The sequence below is a fragment of the Lissotriton vulgaris genome, chromosome 12 (genome assembly GCF_964263255.1).
Source record: "Lissotriton vulgaris chromosome 12, aLisVul1.2, whole genome shotgun sequence".
Classification (NCBI taxonomy): Eukaryota; Metazoa; Chordata; class Amphibia; order Caudata; family Salamandridae; genus Lissotriton; species Lissotriton vulgaris.
This window is the reverse complement of record NC_141700.1, coordinates 451,914,034-451,934,354: the sequence shown is the minus strand read 5'-3', so window position 1 is coordinate 451,934,354 and position 20,321 is coordinate 451,914,034. Positions and strand designations below refer to the sequence as shown.

The 20,321-nt window shown below is 40.1% G+C and overlaps 1 long non-coding RNA gene across 1 annotated transcript in view; it reads left to right on the top strand.

Annotated features, from left to right (window-relative positions):
• Nucleotides 1-1,328: 1,328 nt before the first annotated feature.
• Nucleotides 1,329-20,321, top strand: part of LOC147676753 (uncharacterized) — a 41,433-nt gene continuing 22,440 nt past the window's right edge. The window contains exons 1-9 of the long non-coding RNA XR_015302425.1: nt 1,329-1,448; nt 2,777-2,897; nt 4,226-4,345; nt 7,120-7,239; nt 8,568-8,687; nt 10,016-10,136; nt 11,465-11,587; nt 12,913-13,032; nt 14,362-14,481. This is a non-coding gene — a long non-coding RNA (uncharacterized LOC147676753). The remainder of the gene's footprint in view (nt 1,449-2,776; nt 2,898-4,225; nt 4,346-7,119; nt 7,240-8,567; nt 8,688-10,015; nt 10,137-11,464; nt 11,588-12,912; nt 13,033-14,361; nt 14,482-20,321) is intronic.

Below are 20,321 nucleotides of genomic sequence, written 5' to 3'. Positions count from 1 at the left end.
TGGTAAGTAAAACTCCCAATCATTCTTTTAGGCATTAAAAAGATGTAAATAGCATCGGAATGTCCTCACTAATTTATAGTGGGAGCCTGTGCCTGAATATTATTTCTGTCAAGATGGAAGTATTATGTATCACATTATGTTGGTCATGATAGTTAATAAAAGAATGACTGACTCAAACTTTACTAAAACCTGCTTTAGATCCTGGTGCTAGCAACGTTCTATTCGAGGAAATATCTGCCTTTGAGACTGAAATGCACCATCTCACTTATGAAAAATAGTGTTACATACTCAAGAAAGGAAGCTCATCTAACCTCTTCTCCTGCACTCTATGTTGGACTCTGATACTCAAGATGGAGTGCTGTTAAGGTTAATCTGTCTTTGTACCTCAATCCCACTTTTGAAAAGGACACAGTGCTTCGACTGGTTCCCATTCCTTTACCATTCCCCCTCCTACGTGGCTGGCAGTCATGAATACAGATAGTAACCTACTGCATAACTTCTGATATCTCATCCTCCTGTGTGGTTAGCTTCCACAAGGACAATTGGTCCAGGGGTGTCTGACATCATAAAGCTAAAGCAAGAAGTTGTCTGACATGAGGTGCCATTCTGTTGCCTAGCAGTCTGACATCATGAAGCTAAAGCACAATGTTTTCTGACTAGAAGGCCACTCTGTTGCAAAGCAGCTGGCATCATGAAGGTAAAGGAAGATGTTGTCTGACATGAGAGCCACTCTGTTGCCTAACAAGGAGTAGGATACATTTATCTTGGTAATGAGATGAGTTGCAGGGTAGATAGGATGCCCAACGAAAAGATGAGATGGTACGAAGAAAGAAATTAGAACTTTATTTAGACTTACACATTTGTATGAACGCAGGTTTGAGCATAAGAGTCTCAACTTAACCATTGCTGCACTGGTAGGATTTGGCTAAAGAGAAGATGCAAATTATGCTATTCATAGTTTCTATTATTCCTGTTAACTGTAGCATAACCCTTCCTCTCTCAACTTACCAGCTGGCTTAATCGCTACTGGTGTACCATATCCTAAAACAAAGGAAGTAAGAAGGGTGCGCTGCCACTTGGCTGGCAAAAAGATTTATATCCCAATGTACGTGCTACAATTGTTTAGAGAGTGTTAGCAAATGAGGCAAGGGGACGCAGAGAAGCATGAGAGGTTATAAACACAAATTGAGATTTGATTTTTTAATTGAGCTGTTGATTTTCACAATAAAACAGACTCCATAGTATTGATCTGGTTACCCTTTATAAAAATCTAAACATTTTGTATTGCTTATACTAAATGTACTAACTGTGGACTTTTCCATCTGCAGATTATACTGAATGACCAGCAGTGGCAGTGTTTCACAGCAGAGTTTCTCTGAATTGCCGAGAATGAAGCAAAAAAAAAAGGAAGTCTTCTGGCATACTGCATCATTTTACCAATTTATGTGGTAAGTAAAACTCCCAATCATTCTTTTAGGCATTAAAAAGATGTAAATAGCATCGGAATGTCCTCACTAATTTATAGTGGGAGCCTGTGCCTGAATATTATTTCTGTCAAGATGGAAGTAATATGTATCACATTATGTTGGTCATGATAGTTAATAAAAGACTGACTGACTCAAACTCTACTAAAACCTGCTTTAGATCCTGGTGCTAGCAACGTTCTATTCGAGGAAATATCTGCCTTTGAGACTGAAATGCACCATCTCACTTATGAAAAATAGTGTTACATACTCAAGGAAGGAAGCTCATCTAACCTCTTCTCCTGCACTCTCTATGTTGGACTCTGATACTCAAGATGGATTGTTGTTAAGGTTAATCTGTCTTTGTACCTCAATCCCACTTTTGAAAAGGACACAGTGCTTCGACTGGTTCCCATTCCTTTACCATTCCCCCTCCTACGTGGCTGGCAGTCATGAATACAGATAGTAACCTACTGCATAACTTCTGATATCTCATCCTCCAGTGTGGTTAGCTTCCACAAGGACAATTGGTCCAGGGGTGTCTGACATCATAAAGCTAAAGCAAGAAGTTGTCTGACATGAGGTGCCATTCTGTTGCCTAGCAGTCTGACATCATGAAGCTAAAGCACGATGTTTTCTGACTAGAAGGCCACTCTGTTGCAAAGCAGCTGGCATCATGAAGGTAAAGGAAGATGTTGTCTGACATGAGAGCCACTCTGTTGCCTAACAAGGAGTAGGATACATTTATCTTGGTAATGAGATGAGTTGCAGGGTAGATAGGATGCCCAACGAAAAGATGACATGGTACGAAGAAAGAAATTAGAACTTTATTTAGACTTACACATTTGTATGAACGCAGGTTTGAGCATAAGAGTCTCAACTTCACCATTGCTGCACTGGTAGGATTTGGCTAAAGAGAAGATGCAAATTATGCTATTCATAGTTTCTATTATTCCTGTTAACTGTAGCATAACCCTTCCTCTCTCAACTTACCAGCTGGCTTAATCGCTACTGGTGTACCATATCCTAAAACAAAGGAAGTAAGAAGGGTGCGCTGCCACTTGGCTGGCAAAAAGATTTATATCCCAATGTACGTGCTACAATTGTTTAGAGAGTGTTAGCAAATGAGGCAAGGGGACGCAGAGAAGTATGAGAGGTTATAAACACAAATTGAGATTTGATTTTTTAATTGAGCTGTTGATTTTCACAATAAAACAGACTCCATAGTATTGATCTGGTTACCCTTTATAAAAATCTAAACATTTTGTATTGCTTATACTAAATGTACTAACAGTGGACTTTTCCATCTGCAGATTATACTGAATGACCAGCAGTGGCAGTGTTTCACAGCAGAGTTTCTCTGAATTGCCGAGAATGAAGCAAAAAAAAAAAGGAAGTCTTCTGGCATACTGCATCATTTTACCAATTTATGTGGTAAGTAAAACTCCCAATCATTCTTTTAGGCATTAAAAAGATGTAAATAGCATCGGAATGTCCTCACTAATTTATAGTGGGAGCCTGTGCCTGAATATTATTTCTGTCAAGATGGAAGTAATATGTATCACATTATGTTGGTCATGATAGTTAATAAAAGACTGACTGACTCAAACTCTACTAAAACCTGCTTTAGATCCTGGTGCTAGCAACGTTCTATTCGAGGAAATATCTGCCTTTGAGACTGAAATGCACCATCTCACTTATGAAAAATAGTGTTACATACTCAAGGATGGAAGCTCATCTAACCTCTTCTCCTGCACTCTCTATGTTGGACTCTGATACTCAAGATGGATTGTTGTTAAGGTTAATTTGTCTTTGTACCTCAATCCCACTTTTGAAAAGGACACAGTGCTTCGACTGGTTCCCATTCCATTACCATTCCCCCTCCTACGTGGCTGGCAGTCATGAATACAGATAGTAACCTACTGCATAACTTCTGATATCTCATCCTCCTGTGTGGTTAGCTTCCACAAGGACAATTGGTCCAGGGGTGTCTGACATCATAAAGCTAAAGCAAGAAGTTGTCTGACATGAGGTGCCATTCTGTTGCCGGGCAGTCTGACATCATAAAGCTAAAGCAAGATGTTTTCTGACTAGAAGGCCACTCTGTTACAAAGCAGCTGGCATCGTGAAGGTAAAGGAAGATGTTGTCTGACCTGAGAGCCACTCTGTTACCTAACAAGGAGTAGGATACATTTATCTTGGTAATGAGATGAGTTGCAGGGTAGATAGGATGCCTAACGAAAAGATGAGATGGTACGAAGAAAGAAATTAGAACTTTATTTAGACTCACACATTTGTATGAACGCAGGTTTGAGCATAAGAGTCTCAACTTCACCATTGCTGCACTGGTAGGATTTGGCTAAAGAGAAGATGCAAATTATGCTATTCATAGTTTCTATTATTCCTGTTAACTGTAGCATAACCCTTCCTCTCTCAACTTACCAGCTGGCTTAATCGCTACTGGTGTACCATATCCTAAAACAAAGGAAGTAAGAAGGGTGCGCTGCCACTTGGCTGGCAAAAAGATTTATATCCCAATGTACGTGCTACAATTGTTTAGAGAGTGTTAGCAAATGAGGCAAGGGAATGCAGAGAAGTATGAGAGGTTATAAACACAAATTGAGATTTGATTTTTTAATTGAGCTGTTGATTTTCACAATAAAACAGACTCCATAGTATTGATCTGGTTACCCTTTAAAAAAATCTAAACTTTTTGTATTGCTTATACTAAATGTACTAACAGTGGACTTTTCCATCTGCAGATTATACTAAATGACCAGCAGTGGCAGTGTTTCACAGCAGAGTTTCTCTGAATTGCCGAGACTGAAGCAAAAAAAAAAGGAAGTCTTCTGGCATACTGCATCATTTTACCAATTTATGTGGTAAGTAAAACTCCCAGTCATTCTTTTAGGCATTAAAAAGATGTCAATAGCAACGGAATGTCGTCCCTACTTTATAGTGGGAGCCTGTGCCTGAATATAATTTCTGTCAAGATGGAAGTAATATGAATCACATTATGTTGGTCATGATAGTTAATAAAAGAATGACTGACTGAAAACTCTACTAAAACCTGCTTTAGATCCTGGTGCTAGCAACGTTCTATTCGAGGAAATATCTGTCTTTGAAACTGAAATGCACGATCTCACTTATGAAAAATAGTGTTACATACTCAAGAAAGGAAGCTCATCTAACCTCTTCTCCTGCACTCTATGTTGGACTCTGATACTCAAGATGGAGTGCTGTTAAGGTTAATCTGTCTTTGTACCTCAATCCCACTTTCGAAAAGGACACAGTGCTTCAACTGGTTCCCATTCCTTTACCATTCCCCCTCCTACGTGGCTGGCAGTCATGAATACAGATAGTAACCTACTGCAAAACTTCTGATATCTCATCCTCCTGTGTGGTTAGCTTCCACAAGGACAATTGGTCCAGGGGTGTCTGACATCATAAAGCTAAAGCAAGAAGTTGTCTGACATGAGGTGCCATTCTGTTGCCTAGCAGTCTGACATCATAAAGCTAAAGCAAGATGTTTTCTGACTAGAAGGCCACTCTGTTGCAAAGCAGCTGGCATCATGAAGGTAAAGGAAGATGTTGTCTGACATGAGAGCCACTCTGTTGCCTAACAAGGAGTAGGATACATTTATCTTGGTAATGAGATGAGTTGCAGGGTAGATAGGATGCCCAACGAAAAGATGAGATGGTACGAAGAAAGAAATTAGAACTTTATTTAGACTTACACATTTGTATGAACGCAGGTTTGAGCATAAGAGTCTCAACTTCACCATTGCTGCACTGGTAGGATTTGGCTAAAGAGAAGATGCAAATTATGCTATTCATAGTTTCTATTATTCCTGTTAACTGTAGCATAACCCTTCCTCTCTCAACTTACCAGCTGGCTTAATCGCTACTGGTGTACCATATCCTAAAACAAAGGAAGTAAGAAGGGTGCGCTGCCACTTGGCTGGCAAAAAGATTTATATCCCAATGTACGTGCTACAATTGTTTAGAGAGTGTTAGCAAATGAGGCAAGGGGACGCAGAGAAGTATGAGAGGTTATAAACACAAATTGAGATTTGATTTTTTAATTGAGCTGTTGATTTTCACAATAAAACAGACTCCATAGTATTGATCTGGTTACCCTTTATAAAAATCTAAACATTTTGTATTGCTTATACTAAATGTACTAACAGTGGACTTTTCCATCTGCAGATTATACTGAATGACCAGCAGTGGCAGTGTTTCACAGCAGAGTTTCTCTGAATTGCTGAGACTGAAGCAAAAAAAAGAAGAAAGTCTTCTGGCATACTGCATCATTTTACCAATTTATGTGGTAAGTAAAACTCCCAATCATTCTTTTAGGCATTAAAAAGATGTAAATAGCATCGGAATGTCCTCACTAATTTATAGTGGGAGCCTGTGCCTGAATATTATTTCTGTCAAGATGGAAGTATTATGTATCACATTATGTTGGTCATGATAGTTAATAAAAGAATGACTGACTCAAACTTTACTAAAACCTGCTTTAGATCCTGGTGCTAGCAACGTTCTATTCGAGGAAATATCTGCCTTTGAGACTGAAATGCACCATCTCACTTATGAAAAATAGTGTTACATACTCAAGAAAGGAAGCTCATCTAACCTCTTCTCCTGCACTCTATGTTGGACTCTGATACTCAAGATGGAGTGCTGTTAAGGTTAATCTGTCTTTGTACCTCAATCCCACTTTTGAAAAGGACACAGTGCTTCGACTGGTTCCCATTCCTTTACCATTCCCCCTCCTACGTGGCTGGCAGTCATGAATACAGATAGTAACCTACTGCATAACTTCTGATATCTCATCCTCCTGTGTGGTTAGCTTCCACAAGGACAATTGGTCCAGGGGTGTCTGACATCATAAAGCTAAAGCAAGAAGTTGTCTGACATGAGGTGCCATTCTGTTGCCTAGCAGTCTGACATCATGAAGCTAAAGCACAATGTTTTCTGACTAGAAGGCCACTCTGTTGCAAAGCAGCTGGCATCATGAAGGTAAAGGAAGATGTTGTCTGACATGAGAGCCACTCTGTTGCCTAACAAGGAGTAGGATACATTTATCTTGGTAATGAGATGAGTTGCAGGGTAGATAGGATGCCCAACGAAAAGATGAGATGGTACGAAGAAAGAAATTAGAACTTTATTTAGACTTACACATTTGTATGAACGCAGGTTTGAGCATAAGAGTCTCAACTTAACCATTGCTGCACTGGTAGGATTTGGCTAAAGAGAAGATGCAAATTATGCTATTCATAGTTTCTATTATTCCTGTTAACTGTAGCATAACCCTTCCTCTCTCAACTTACCAGCTGGCTTAATCGCTACTGGTGTACCATATCCTAAAACAAAGGAAGTAAGAAGGGTGCGCTGCCACTTGGCTGGCAAAAAGATTTATATCCCAATGTACGTGCTACAATTGTTTAGAGAGTGTTAGCAAATGAGGCAAGGGGACGCAGAGAAGCATGAGAGGTTATAAACACAAATTGAGATTTGATTTTTTAATTGAGCTGTTGATTTTCACAATAAAACAGACTCCATAGTATTGATCTGGTTACCCTTTATAAAAATCTAAACATTTTGTATTGCTTATACTAAATGTACTAACTGTGGACTTTTCCATCTGCAGATTATACTGAATGACCAGCAGTGGCAGTGTTTCACAGCAGAGTTTCTCTGAATTGCCGAGAATGAAGCAAAAAAAAAAGGAAGTCTTCTGGCATACTGCATCATTTTACCAATTTATGTGGTAAGTAAAACTCCCAATCATTCTTTTAGGCATTAAAAAGATGTAAATAGCATCGGAATGTCCTCACTAATTTATAGTGGGAGCCTGTGCCTGAATATTATTTCTGTCAAGATGGAAGTAATATGTATCACATTATGTTGGTCATGATAGTTAATAAAAGACTGACTGACTCAAACTCTACTAAAACCTGCTTTAGATCCTGGTGCTAGCAACGTTCTATTCGAGGAAATATCTGCCTTTGAGACTGAAATGCACCATCTCACTTATGAAAAATAGTGTTACATACTCAAGGAAGGAAGCTCATCTAACCTCTTCTCCTGCACTCTCTATGTTGGACTCTGATACTCAAGATGGATTGTTGTTAAGGTTAATCTGTCTTTGTACCTCAATCCCACTTTTGAAAAGGACACAGTGCTTCGACTGGTTCCCATTCCTTTACCATTCCCCCTCCTACGTGGCTGGCAGTCATGAATACAGATAGTAACCTACTGCATAACTTCTGATATCTCATCCTCCAGTGTGGTTAGCTTCCACAAGGACAATTGGTCCAGGGGTGTCTGACATCATAAAGCTAAAGCAAGAAGTTGTCTGACATGAGGTGCCATTCTGTTGCCTAGCAGTCTGACATCATGAAGCTAAAGCAAGATGTTTTCTGACTAGAAGACCACTCTGTTGCAAAGCAGCTGGCATCATGAAGGTAAAGGAAGATGTTGTCTGACATGAGAGCCACTCTGTTGCCTAACAAGGAGTAGGATACATTTATCTTGGTAATGAGATGAGTTGCAGGGTAGATAGGATGCCCAACGAAAAGATGAGATGGTACGAAGAAAGAAATTAGAACTTTATTTAGACTTACACATTTGTATGAACGCAGGTTTGAGCATAAGAGTCTCAACTTCACCATTGCTGCACTGGTAGGATTTGGCTAAAGAGAAGATGCAAATTATGCTTTTCATAGTTTCTATTATTCCTGTTAACTGTAGCATAACCCTTCCTCTCTCAACTTACCAGCTGGCTTAATCGCTACTGGTGTACCATATCCTAAAACAAAGGAAGTAAGAAGGGTGCGCTGCCACTTGGCTGGCAAAAAGATTTATATCCCAATGTACGTGCTACAATTGTTTAGAGAGTGTTAGCAAATGAGGCAAGGGGACGCAGAGAAGTATGAGAGGTTATAAACACAAATTGAGATTTGATTTTTTAATTGAGCTGTTGATTTTCACAATAAAACAGACTCCATAGTATTGATCTGGTTACCCTTTATAAAAATCTAAACATTTTGTATTGCTTATACTAAATTTACTAACAGTGGACTTTTCCATCTGCAGATTATACTGAATGACCAGCAGTGGCAGTGTTTCACAGCAGAGTTTCTCTGAATTGCCGAGACTGAAGCAAAAAAAAAAGGAAGTCTTCTGGCATACTGCATCATTTTACCAATTTATGTGGTAAGTAAAACTCCCAATCATTCTTTTAGGCATTAAAAAGATGTAAATAGCATCGGAATGTCCTCACTAATTTATAGTGGGAGCCTGTGCCTGAATATTATTTCTGTCAAGATGGAAGTAATATGTATCACATTATGTTGGTCATGATAGTTAATAAAAGAATGACTGCCTCAAACTCTACTAAAACCTGCTTTAGATCCTGGTGCTAGCAACGTTCTATTCGAGGAAATATCTGCCTTTGAGACTGAAATGCACCATCTCACTTATGAAAAATAGTGTTACATACTCAAGGAAGGAAGCTCATCTAACCTCTTCTCCTGCACTCTCTATGTTGGACTCTGATACTCAAGATGGATTGTTGTTAAGGTTAATCTGTCTTTGTACCTCAATCCCACTTTTGAAAAGGACACAGTGCTTCGACTGGTTCCCATTCCTTTACCATTCCCCCTCCTACGTGGCTGGCAGTCATGAATACAGATAGTAACCTACTGCATAACTTCTGATATCTCATCCTCCTGTGTGGTTAGCTTCCACAAGGACAATTGGTCCAGGGGTGTCTGACATCATAAAGCTAAAGCAAGAAGTTGTCTGACATGAGGTGCCATTCTGTTGCCTAGCAGTCTGACATCATGAAGCTAAAGCACGATGTTTTCTGACTAGAAGGCCACTCTGTTGCAAAGCAGCTGGCATCATGAAGGTAAAGGAAGATGTTGTCTGACATGAGAGCCACTCTGTTGCCTAACAAGGAGTAGGATACATTTATCTTGGTAATGAGATGAGTTGCAGGGTAGATAGGATGCCCAACGAAAAGATGACATGGTACGAAGAAAGAAATTAGAACTTTATTTAGACTTACACATTTGTATGAACGCAGGTTTGAGCATAAGAGTCTCAACTTCACCATTGCTGCACTGGTAGGATTTGGCTAAAGAGAAGATGCAAATTATGCTATTCATAGTTTCTATTATTCCTGTTAACTGTAGCATAACCCTTCCTCTCTCAACTTACCAGCTGGCTTAATCGCTACTGGTGTACCATATCCTAAAACAAAGGAAGTAAGAAGGGTGCGCTGCCACTTGGCTGGCAAAAAGATTTATATCCCAATGTACGTGCTACAATTGTTTAGAGAGTGTTAGCAAATGAGGCAAGGGGACGCAGAGAAGTATGAGAGGTTATAAACACAAATTGAGATTTGATTTTTTAATTGAGCTGTTGATTTTCACAATAAAACAGACTCCATAGTATTGATCTGGTTACCCTTTATAAAAATCTAAACATTTTGTATTGCTTATACTAAATGTACTAACAGTGGACTTTTCCATCTGCAGATTATACTGAATGACCAGCAGTGGCAGTGTTTCACAGCAGAGTTTCTCTGAATTGCCGAGAATGAAGCAAAAAAAAAAAGGAAGTCTTCTGGCATACTGCATCATTTTACCAATTTATGTGGTAAGTAAAACTCCCAATCATTCTTTTAGGCATTAAAAAGATGTAAATAGCATCGGAATGTCCTCACTAATTTATAGTGGGAGCCTGTGCCTGAATATTATTTCTGTCAAGATGGAAGTAATATGTATCACATTATGTTGGTCATGATAGTTAATAAAAGACTGACTGACTCAAACTCTACTAAAACCTGCTTTAGATCCTGGTGCTAGCAACGTTCTATTCGAGGAAATATCTGCCTTTGAGACTGAAATGCACCATCTCACTTATGAAAAATAGTGTTACATACTCAAGGATGGAAGCTCATCTAACCTCTTCTCCTGCACTCTCTATGTTGGACTCTGATACTCAAGATGGATTGTTGTTAAGGTTAATTTGTCTTTGTACCTCAATCCCACTTTTGAAAAGGACACAGTGCTTCGACTGGTTCCCATTCCATTACCATTCCCCCTCCTACGTGGCTGGCAGTCATGAATACAGATAGTAACCTACTGCATAACTTCTGATATCTCATCCTCCTGTGTGGTTAGCTTCCACAAGGACAATTGGTCCAGGGGTGTCTGACATCATAAAGCTAAAGCAAGAAGTTGTCTGACATGAGGTGCCATTCTGTTGCCTAGCAGTCTGACATCATAAAGCTAAAGCAAGATGTTTTCTGACTAGAAGGCCACTCTGTTGCAAAGCAGCTGGCATCATGAAGGTAAAGGAAGATGTTGTCTGACATGAGAGCCACTCTGTTGCCTAACAAGGAGTAGGATACATTTATCTTGGTAATGAGATGAGTTGCAGGGTAGATAGGATGCCCAACGAAAAGATGAGATGGTACGAAGAAAGAAATTAGAACTTTATTTAGACTTACACATTTGTATGAACGCAGATTTGAGCATAAGAGTCTCAACTTCACCATTGCTGCACTGGTAGGATTTGGCTAAAGAGAAGATGCAAATTATGCTTTTCATAGTTTCTATTATTCCTGTTAACTGTAGCATAACCCTTCCTCTCTCAACTTACCAGCTGGCTTAATCGCTACTGGTGTACCATATCCTAAAACAAAGGAAGTAAGAAGGGTGCGCTGCCACTTGGCTGGCAAAAAGATTTATATCCCAATGTACGTGCTACAATTGTTTAGAGAGTGTTAGCAAATGAGGCAAGGGAATGCAGAGAAGTATGAGAGGTTATAAACACAAATTGAGATTTGATTTTTTAATTGAGCTGTTGATTTTCACAATAAAACAGACTCCATAGTATTGATCTGGTTACCCTTTATAAAAATCTAAACTTTTTGTATTGCTTATACTAAATGTACTAACAGTGGACTTTTCCATCTGCAGATTATACTGAATGACCAGCAGTGGCAGTGTTTCACAGCAGAGTTTCTCTGAATTGCCGAGACTGAAGCAAAAAAAAAAAAAGAAAGTCTTCTGGCATACTGCATCATTTTACCAATTTATGTGGTAAGTAAAACTCCCAATCATTCTTTTAGGCATTAAAAAGATGTAAATAGCATCGGAATGTCCTCACTAATTTATAGTGGGAGCCTGTGCCTGAATATTATTTCTGTCAAGATGGAAGTATTATGTATCACATTATGTTGGTCATGATAGTTAATAAAAGAATGACTGACTCAAACTCTACTAAAACCTGCTTTAGATCCTGGTGCTAGCAACGTTCTATTCGAGGAAATATCTGCCTTTGAGACTGAAATGCACCATCTCACTTATGAAAAATAGTGTTACATACTCAAGAAAGGAAGCTCATCTAACCTCTTCTCCTGCACTCTATGTTGGACTCTGATACTCAAGATGGAGTGCTGTTAAGGTTAATCTGTCTTTGTACCTCAATCCCACTTTCGAAAAGGACACAGTGCTTCGACTGGTTCCCATTCCTTTACCATTCCCCCTCCTACGTGGCAGCAGGCATGAATACAGATAGTAACCTACTGCATAACTTCTGATATCTCATCCTCCTGTGTGGTTAGCTTCCACAAGGACAATTGGTCCAGGGGTGTCTGACATCATAAAGCTAAAGCAAGAAGTTGTCTGACATGAGGTGCCATTCTGTTGCCTAGCAGTCTGACATCATAAAGCTAAAGCAAGATGTTTTCTGACTAGAAGGCCACTCTGTTGCAAAGCAGCTGGCATCATGAAGGTAAAGGAAGATGTTGTCTGACATGAGAGCCACTCTGTTGCCTAACAAGGAGTAGGATACATTTATCTTGGTAATGAGATGAGTTGCAGGGTAGACAGGATGCCCAACGAAAAGATGAGATGGTACAAAGAAAGAAATTAGAACTTTATTTAGACTTACACATTTGTATGAACGGAGGTTTGAGCATAAGAGTCTCAACTTCACCATTGCTGCACTGGTAGGATTTGGCTAAAGAGAAGATGCAAATTATGCTATTCATAGTTTCTATTATTCCTGTTAACTGTAGCATAACCCTTCCTCTCTCAACTTACCAGCTGGCTTAATCGCTACTGGTGTACCATATCCTAAAACAAAGGAAGTAAGAAGGGTGCGCTGCCACTTGGCTGGCAAAAAGATTTATATCCCAATGTACGTGCTACAATTGTTTAGAGAGTGTTAGCAAATGAGGCAAGGGAATGCAGAGAAGTATGAGAGGTTATAAACACAAATTGAGATTTGATTTTTTAATTGAGCTGTTGATTTTCACAATAAAACAGACTCCATAGTATTGATCTGGTTACCCTTTATAAAAATCTAAACTTTTTGTATTGCTTATACTAAATGTACTAACAGTGGACTTTTCCATCTGCAGATTATACTGAATGACCAGCAGTGGCAGTGTTTCACAGCAGAGTTTCTCTGAATTGCCGAGAATGAAGCAAAAAAAAAAGGAAGTCTTCTGGCATACTGCATCATTTTACCAATTTATGTGGTAAGTAAAACTCCCAATCATTCTTTTAGGCATTAAAAAGATGTAAATAGCATCGGAATGTCCTCACTAATTTATAGTGGGAGCCTGTGCCTGAATATTATTTCTGTCAAGATGGAAGTAATATGTATCACATTATGTTGGTCATGATAGTTAATAAAAGACTGACTGACTCAAACTCTACTAAAACCTGCTTTAGATCCTGGTGCTAGCAACTTTCTATTCGAGGAAATATCTGCCTTTGAGACTGAAATGCACCATCTCACTTATGAAAAATAGTGTTACATACTCAAGGAAGGAAGCTCATCTAACCTCTTCTCCTGCACTCTCTATGTTGGACTCTGATACTCAAGATGGATTGTTGTTAAGGTTAATCTGTCTTTGTACCTCAATCCCACTTTTGAAAAGGACACAGTGCTTCGACTGGTTCCCATTCCTTTACCATTCCCCCTCCTACATGGCTGGCAGTCATGAATACAGATAGTAACCTACTGCATAACTTCTGATATCTCATCCTCCTGTGTGGTTAGCTTCCACAAGGACAATTGGTCCAGGGGTGTCTGACATCATAAAGCTAAAGCAAGAAGTTGTCTGACATGAGGTGCCATTCTGTTGCCTAGCAGTCTGACATCATGAAGCTAAAGCAAGATGTTTTCTGACTAGAAGGCCACTCTGTTGCAAAGCAGCTGGCATCATGAAGGTAAAGGAAGATGTTGTCTGACATGAGAGCCACTCTGTTGCCTAACAAGGAGTAGGATACATTTATCTTGGTAATGAGATGAGTTGCAGGGTAGATAGGATGCCCAACGAAAAGATGAGATGGTACGAAGAAAGAAATTAGAACTTTATTTAGACTTACACATTTGTATGAACGCAGGTTTGAGCATAAGAGTCTCAACTTCACCATTGCTGCACTGGTAGGATTTGGCTAAAGAGAAGATGCAAATTATGCTATTCCTAGTTTCTATTATTCCTGTTAACTGTAGCATAACCCTTCCTCTCTCAACTTACCAGCTGGCTTAATTGCTACTGGTGTACCATATCCTAAAACAAAGGAAGTAAGAAGGGTGCGCTGCCACCTGGCTGGCAAAAAGATTTATATCCCAATGTACGTGCTACAATTGTTTAGAGAGTGTTAGCAAATGAGGCAAGGGGACGCAGAGAAGTATGAGAGGTTATAAACACAAATTGAAATTTGATTTTTTAATTGAGCTGTTGATTTTCACAATAAAACAGACTCCATAGTATTGATCTGGTTACCCTTTAAAAAAATCTAAACTTTTTGTATTGCTTATACTAAATGTACTAACATGTGGACTTTTCCATCTGCAGATTATACTGAATGACCAGCAGTGGCAGTGTTTCACAGCAGAGTTTCTCTGAATTGCCGAGAATGAAGCAAAAAAAAAAGGAAGTCTTCTGGCATACTGCATCATTTTACCAATTTATGTGGTAAGTAAAACTCCCAATCATTCTTTTAGGCATTAAAAAGATGTAAATAGCATCGGAATGTCCTCACTTATTTATAGTGGGAGCCTGTGCCTGAATATAATTTCTGTCAAGATGTAAGTAATATGTATCACATTATAGTGGTCATGATAGTTAATAAAAGACTGACTGACTCAAACTCTACTAAAACCTGCTTTAGATCCTGGTGCTAGCAACGTTCTATTCGAGGAAATATTTGCCTTTGACACTGAAATGCACCATCTCACTTATGAAAAATAGTGTTACATACTCAAGGAAGGAAGCACATCTAACCTCTTCTCCTGCATTCTCTATGTTGGACTCTGATACTCAAGATGGATTGTTGTTAAGGTTAATCTGTCTTTGTACCTCAATCCCACTTTTGAAAAGGACACAGTGCTTCGACTGGTTCCCATTCCTTTACCATTCCCCCTCCTACGTGGCTGGCAGTCATGAATACAGATAGTAACCTACTGTATAACTTATGATATCTCATCCTCCTGTGTGGTTAGCTTCCACAAGGACAATTGGTCCAGGGGTGTCTGACATCATAAAGCTAAAGCAAGAAGTTGTCTGACATCATAAAGCTAAAGCAAGATGTTTTCTGACTAGAAGGCCACTCTGTTGCAAAGCAGCTGGCATCATGAAGGTAAAGGAAGATGTTGTCTGACATGAGAGCCACTCTGTTGCCTAACAAGGAGTAGGATACATTTATCTTGGCAATGAGATCAGTTGCAGGGTAGAGAGGATGCCCAACGAAAAGATGAGATGGTACGAAGAAAGAAATTAGAACTTTTAGACTTACACATTTGTATGAACGGAGGTTTGAGCATAAGAGTCTCACTCACAGGAGCTCAAAACTGCTGCTGATCTACTGTTTCTACTTCTGCTGAGCAAGAGAACTCGTTTTACCGTCTGCAGCCTGTGCTGGCTGTCTGAAGCTGACGCTGATTCCTCACTGTGTCGTGGCGCTGCCTCCCCCTGACTCGCTGGTGTGAGCGTGAGCTGCACTCGGCACGCTCTGCCTGTCGCTCCCAGCTGGAGTCAGAGGGGTTGAGGCCAGGGTGCAAACAGCGAGAGCACCTAGCCTGGGGGACTGCGAGGACCAGAATCCTTAGCGGTGTTCACCTGGTTCCTCTTCCCCCAGGCGAACCGCCCACGGACACGCCCCCAACGACCTGGTTAAAGATTCGTGACACCCGCTTCGCGGGCGCCACTCACAGGAGCTCAAAACTGCTGCTGATCTACTGTTTCTACTTCTGCTGAGCAAGAGAACTCGTTTTACCGTCTGCAGCCTGTGCTGGCTGTCTGAAGCTGACGCTGATTCCTCACTGTGTCGTGGCGCTGCCTCCCCCTGACTCGCTGGTGTGAGCGTGAGCTGCACTCGGCACGCTCTGCCTGTCGCTCCCAGCTGGAGTCAGAGGGGTTGAGGCCAGGGTGCAAACAGCGAGAGCACCTAGCCTGGGGGACTGCGAGGACCAGAATCCTTAGCGGTGTTCACCTGGTTCCTCTTCCCCCAGGCGAACCGCCCACGGACACGCCCCCAACGACCTGGTTAAAGATTCGTGACACCCGCTTCGCGGGCGCCACTCACAGGAGCTCAAAACTGCTGCTGATCTACTGTTTCTACTTCTGCTGAGCAAGAGAACTCGTTTTACCGTCTGCAGCCTGTGCTGGCTGTCTGAAGCTGACACTGATTCCTCACTGTGTCGTGGCGCTGCCTCCCCCTGACTCGCTGGTGTGAGCGTGAGCTGCACTCGGCACGCTCTGCCTGTCGCTCCCAGCTGGAGTCAGAGGGGTTGAGGCCAGGGTGCAAACAGCGAGAGCACCTAGCCTGGGGGACTGCGAGGACCAGAATCCTTAGCGGTGTTCACCTGGTTCCTCTTCCCCCAGGCGAACCGCCCACGGACACGCCCCCAACGAAACGTATATAGATAACATCTCGCATCCCGCGACGCGGGACCAAGCGCGGGGATAAGCCCGGGCAAAAGGGCGGGCCGTCTGTGGCCGTCCGGGGACGGCCGAGGACGGGACGGGCCACCCCACTAACGCTCACTACAAGAGGAAACTATTCAACTAAACTTTTGATTCATACGTGTAAAAAACCCTTATTCCTTTACTGATCAACTGAGATAGTGTGATTAAGACAAGCCACAGCATATTAATAATACTATACATTACATCTATAAAACAGATTTCTGTTCCCAAGTATGAGGGCGCTAAAAAAACTACGCTCACGGACAATCTACATGAGGCGAATGGGGACGGACGCAGCTGTAAGAAAATCTGTAGACAAGTCACTAAAACCAGGACAAATATCAAGCACTCCTGCTATAAGTGAATACTTTTCTACCCTCTCCAAGAAAAAGTTTCTTTCCCCAAACTCTAATGATGATCAAAATAAGTTGGTTGAACCTGATCCGTTACATTTTTCTGACCAGAAATCCAACAAACAAGGTCAAATAACAATAGAGAGTAATTTGGCAAATTACTCTCCTTCGGAAGAATGTCAAAAATCTCGTCTAGTTGTGTCTCAAATAACAACTATAACACCTATAAAAAATCAGGACAACGACTTATTTTTCGACGAATCCGCAAATCATAACTCAAAGACCGAAGAAGAAAATAAAGAAATATTGCTAAGTCAAAGACATCCCCAAACCAGTTCGCCAGAAAAATCACCTAACCTTTTTTCTAATCTGACCAATCTATCAGACCCAAATTTTATAAACCAAAACTCTGGAAATACTGCCTCTCCCATATCAAAAGCACTCTTCTCACTGCAAGAAATTCTGGATTCAGTACTAACACATCTTGGACACATTTTAGCTAACTCAGACGATACTTTAGACGTACAAATAGGAATACTTAAATTCCTGGTTGAAGAAAAAAAGAAAAAAGATCTAACTAAAGTCTCATCAAAACAAACCGGAGAAGTCGAATCACAACAAACAGATGAATTTCATAAAAATGGAAGTGCCACCCCAAAACAACAGGAAGCAAGCACACAAACGAACGACGTACTAATAATCAACAATAAAACTAATGGATCAAAAAACAAAGAAAAACCTCCTATCACATATTCACTTAAAAAACTGTTCAAAGAAGAACTGGAAATCAAAGCTGAGAACAATACCAAACACTATCCGATTTTTTCGAATAAAGTATCCGATAACAATCGCGATCAGATTATCGGAAAAAATAAAACTGAGCTATCGGGTGTTACTGCTGAACAGGACTTCAACCAAAGAGAACAGTCTGAAAAAAGTAATACTAGGGAAAAAGTAAAGGGGAAGAAGAAGAGAAAACCTATGAGGAGAATACAGAGGAAAAAAGGGAATAGGCTCAAATTCCAAAAATTTAATCCTGTAAACCTGGTGAACACTCCAGTAATTCAAAAAACATCATCAGAAAAACCCTTAAATCCTGAAGCAGATGAATTTTGTCCTCCGATAGAAAATAGACCTACATCGCAAAATAACATGGACATAAAAGAACCATATGACAATAATTTCCAATCATGGGAAATAAATCCATCCAAACACATAACTATTGAAGAGCTATTTCCTTCAGATAAGGAGCCGTTTAATCGCGGTAAAATCATCAATCTATTACAAGAAATTCCATCCTTGAATTCTCTGACCAGCAAAGAAATTGACTTAGTTCTGTTTCCAATAAAAGAAAATAACAAACTAGTACAGGTATCCTTTTATTCACCGGTTTTGCCTGGAATAATAATCAGAGAGAAGGAAATTCTTCACAAAAATGGCTATGATGTAATCTCGGTGGAAGATTTCAAAACCAACAACTCAAATAATGGTATATTAGGACAAACTCACAGAAGAAAAGAAAACAACAGTTCTAATTGGGGAGACCTAGCATCAAGTACTATGAGGAAAGATCTACTCAAAATACAAGTAATTCAAGGAGAGAGGTCAGTCTGGTCTCGGAATCCCACCTTTAGCAACACTGAGAACTCAATAAAATCATGGGCATGGTTATCAGAAACCTTAAACAGCAAAAAAATGGTAAATTCACAACAACGCGAAGTTTAGCAAAGGTCTGACGTTATTGTCCTGGAACCTGGCAGGGAAAACTGATATAAAAATGAAACATGCAATTAAAAATTCCCCTGATATCATCGCCCTCCAGGAAACATGGTTAATCAATACCTTTACTCAAAGAGGATACTATGTATACGAAACATTGGCAAAAAGATCAAGAAGGGGACACGCCAAGGGTGGTCTGGCAATATTATTAAAAGAAGATCACTCTTGGTCACAGGAAATAATTAACACAAACACAGACAATCTACAATGTTTAAAAGTATCCCTTAGAACCCATGCCTCTGCCAAACTAGAAAAAATATTACTTTTCAATATTTACGCACCTCCCAGCAGTAATAATAATGATTTGCTGTTTGACCGCCTAATGGAAATTATTACTCATATAATTGATGATCAATCTCACTTGCCATACCTCATAATGGGGGACTTGAATGCTAAAATTTCTAACTGCGAGATAAAGAAATGGGCTCGTCTCCTCAAAGAGGAATCTCTGGAATCATCACTCCCTGAATTCCCAAAAGGAACTAAATCGGATAAGAGGGGACGCGCACTACTAGCTTTTCTCTCTGGCATTAATGGGATTATATTAAACGGTAACATCAATGGTGATATACCAGCAACATACACACGGCAAGGAAATGGAACTCCTTCAACTATTGATTACTTTATATGCGGGATCGAAGGAAAAGAACAAATGAGTCAACTTTCGATAATATTCACTGCAGAAAGTGATCACGCTCTTTTAAACCTTTCAACCCACTGGATTGCACCGTCCTCTTTTTATAACCAGCCACTATTTCTTACAGAAAAAACGGAAGTAAACACAACTAGGCGTCGCATTTACTGGGGGACAGAAAATCTGGAATATCTGTGGCAACTAATTACTGAAACCAATATATTGACCAACATATATTCAGATGATCCTGTAAAGAACTTTGAACATCTAACGAATAATCTCAAACAAGCTCTGCAAAGTAAGCTAGAATACCACAGACCAGCAAAAAGAAAATGGAAAAACAAGAATAAAAACTGGAATCAACCAGTCGTAAAACAAATCAATAGACTGATACGCGCCCAGTATCTGGAATTCTCGTCAGTAAACAAAAAGGAAATCAATAGATTAAAGAATCAAATACGACGAGAAAAAACTAAACAGAAAAAACTGAAGCAGGACTTTAATTGGACTGAAATCCAGCTAGCAGCTAAACATAATAATCAACGTAAATATTGGTCACTGATCGCAACAATGACAGGATCCAAAAAAAAGCTGGAGGCTACACCAGTATCAGAAGAAAACTGGGACTTATACCTACGTGAGCTATACAAACAGAATGAATATATTAAAAATGAAGAAGTGGGAGGAGAAAACGTGGAAACTAAAGATATTAAGATTAATAAAACGTCGGCAGTGTCAGTCTCTATGAATATCAGGAAGGCAAGGAGTACAGGTGCATCTGGCCCCGATCAGATTCCTGTCAAGGTCTACCAAATAGACCATAAAGAGTGGGGAACGGTGCTCTCGCCGCTATTTAACTATGTATTCGACAGTGGTCAAATGCCAAATTCCTGGAAAGGAAGTATCATAATCCCGATTTTCAAAAAAGGAAAAAGAAACACACCGGGAAATTATAGGCAAATTGCCCTCATGGACGCTGCTGGGAAGATTTTTGCAGCAGAAATCCTGGATAGGCTGAAAAATTGGGCTTTCTCATTAGGTCTAATTCCTAAATTTCAGTCCGGATTTCGCCCACACCACTC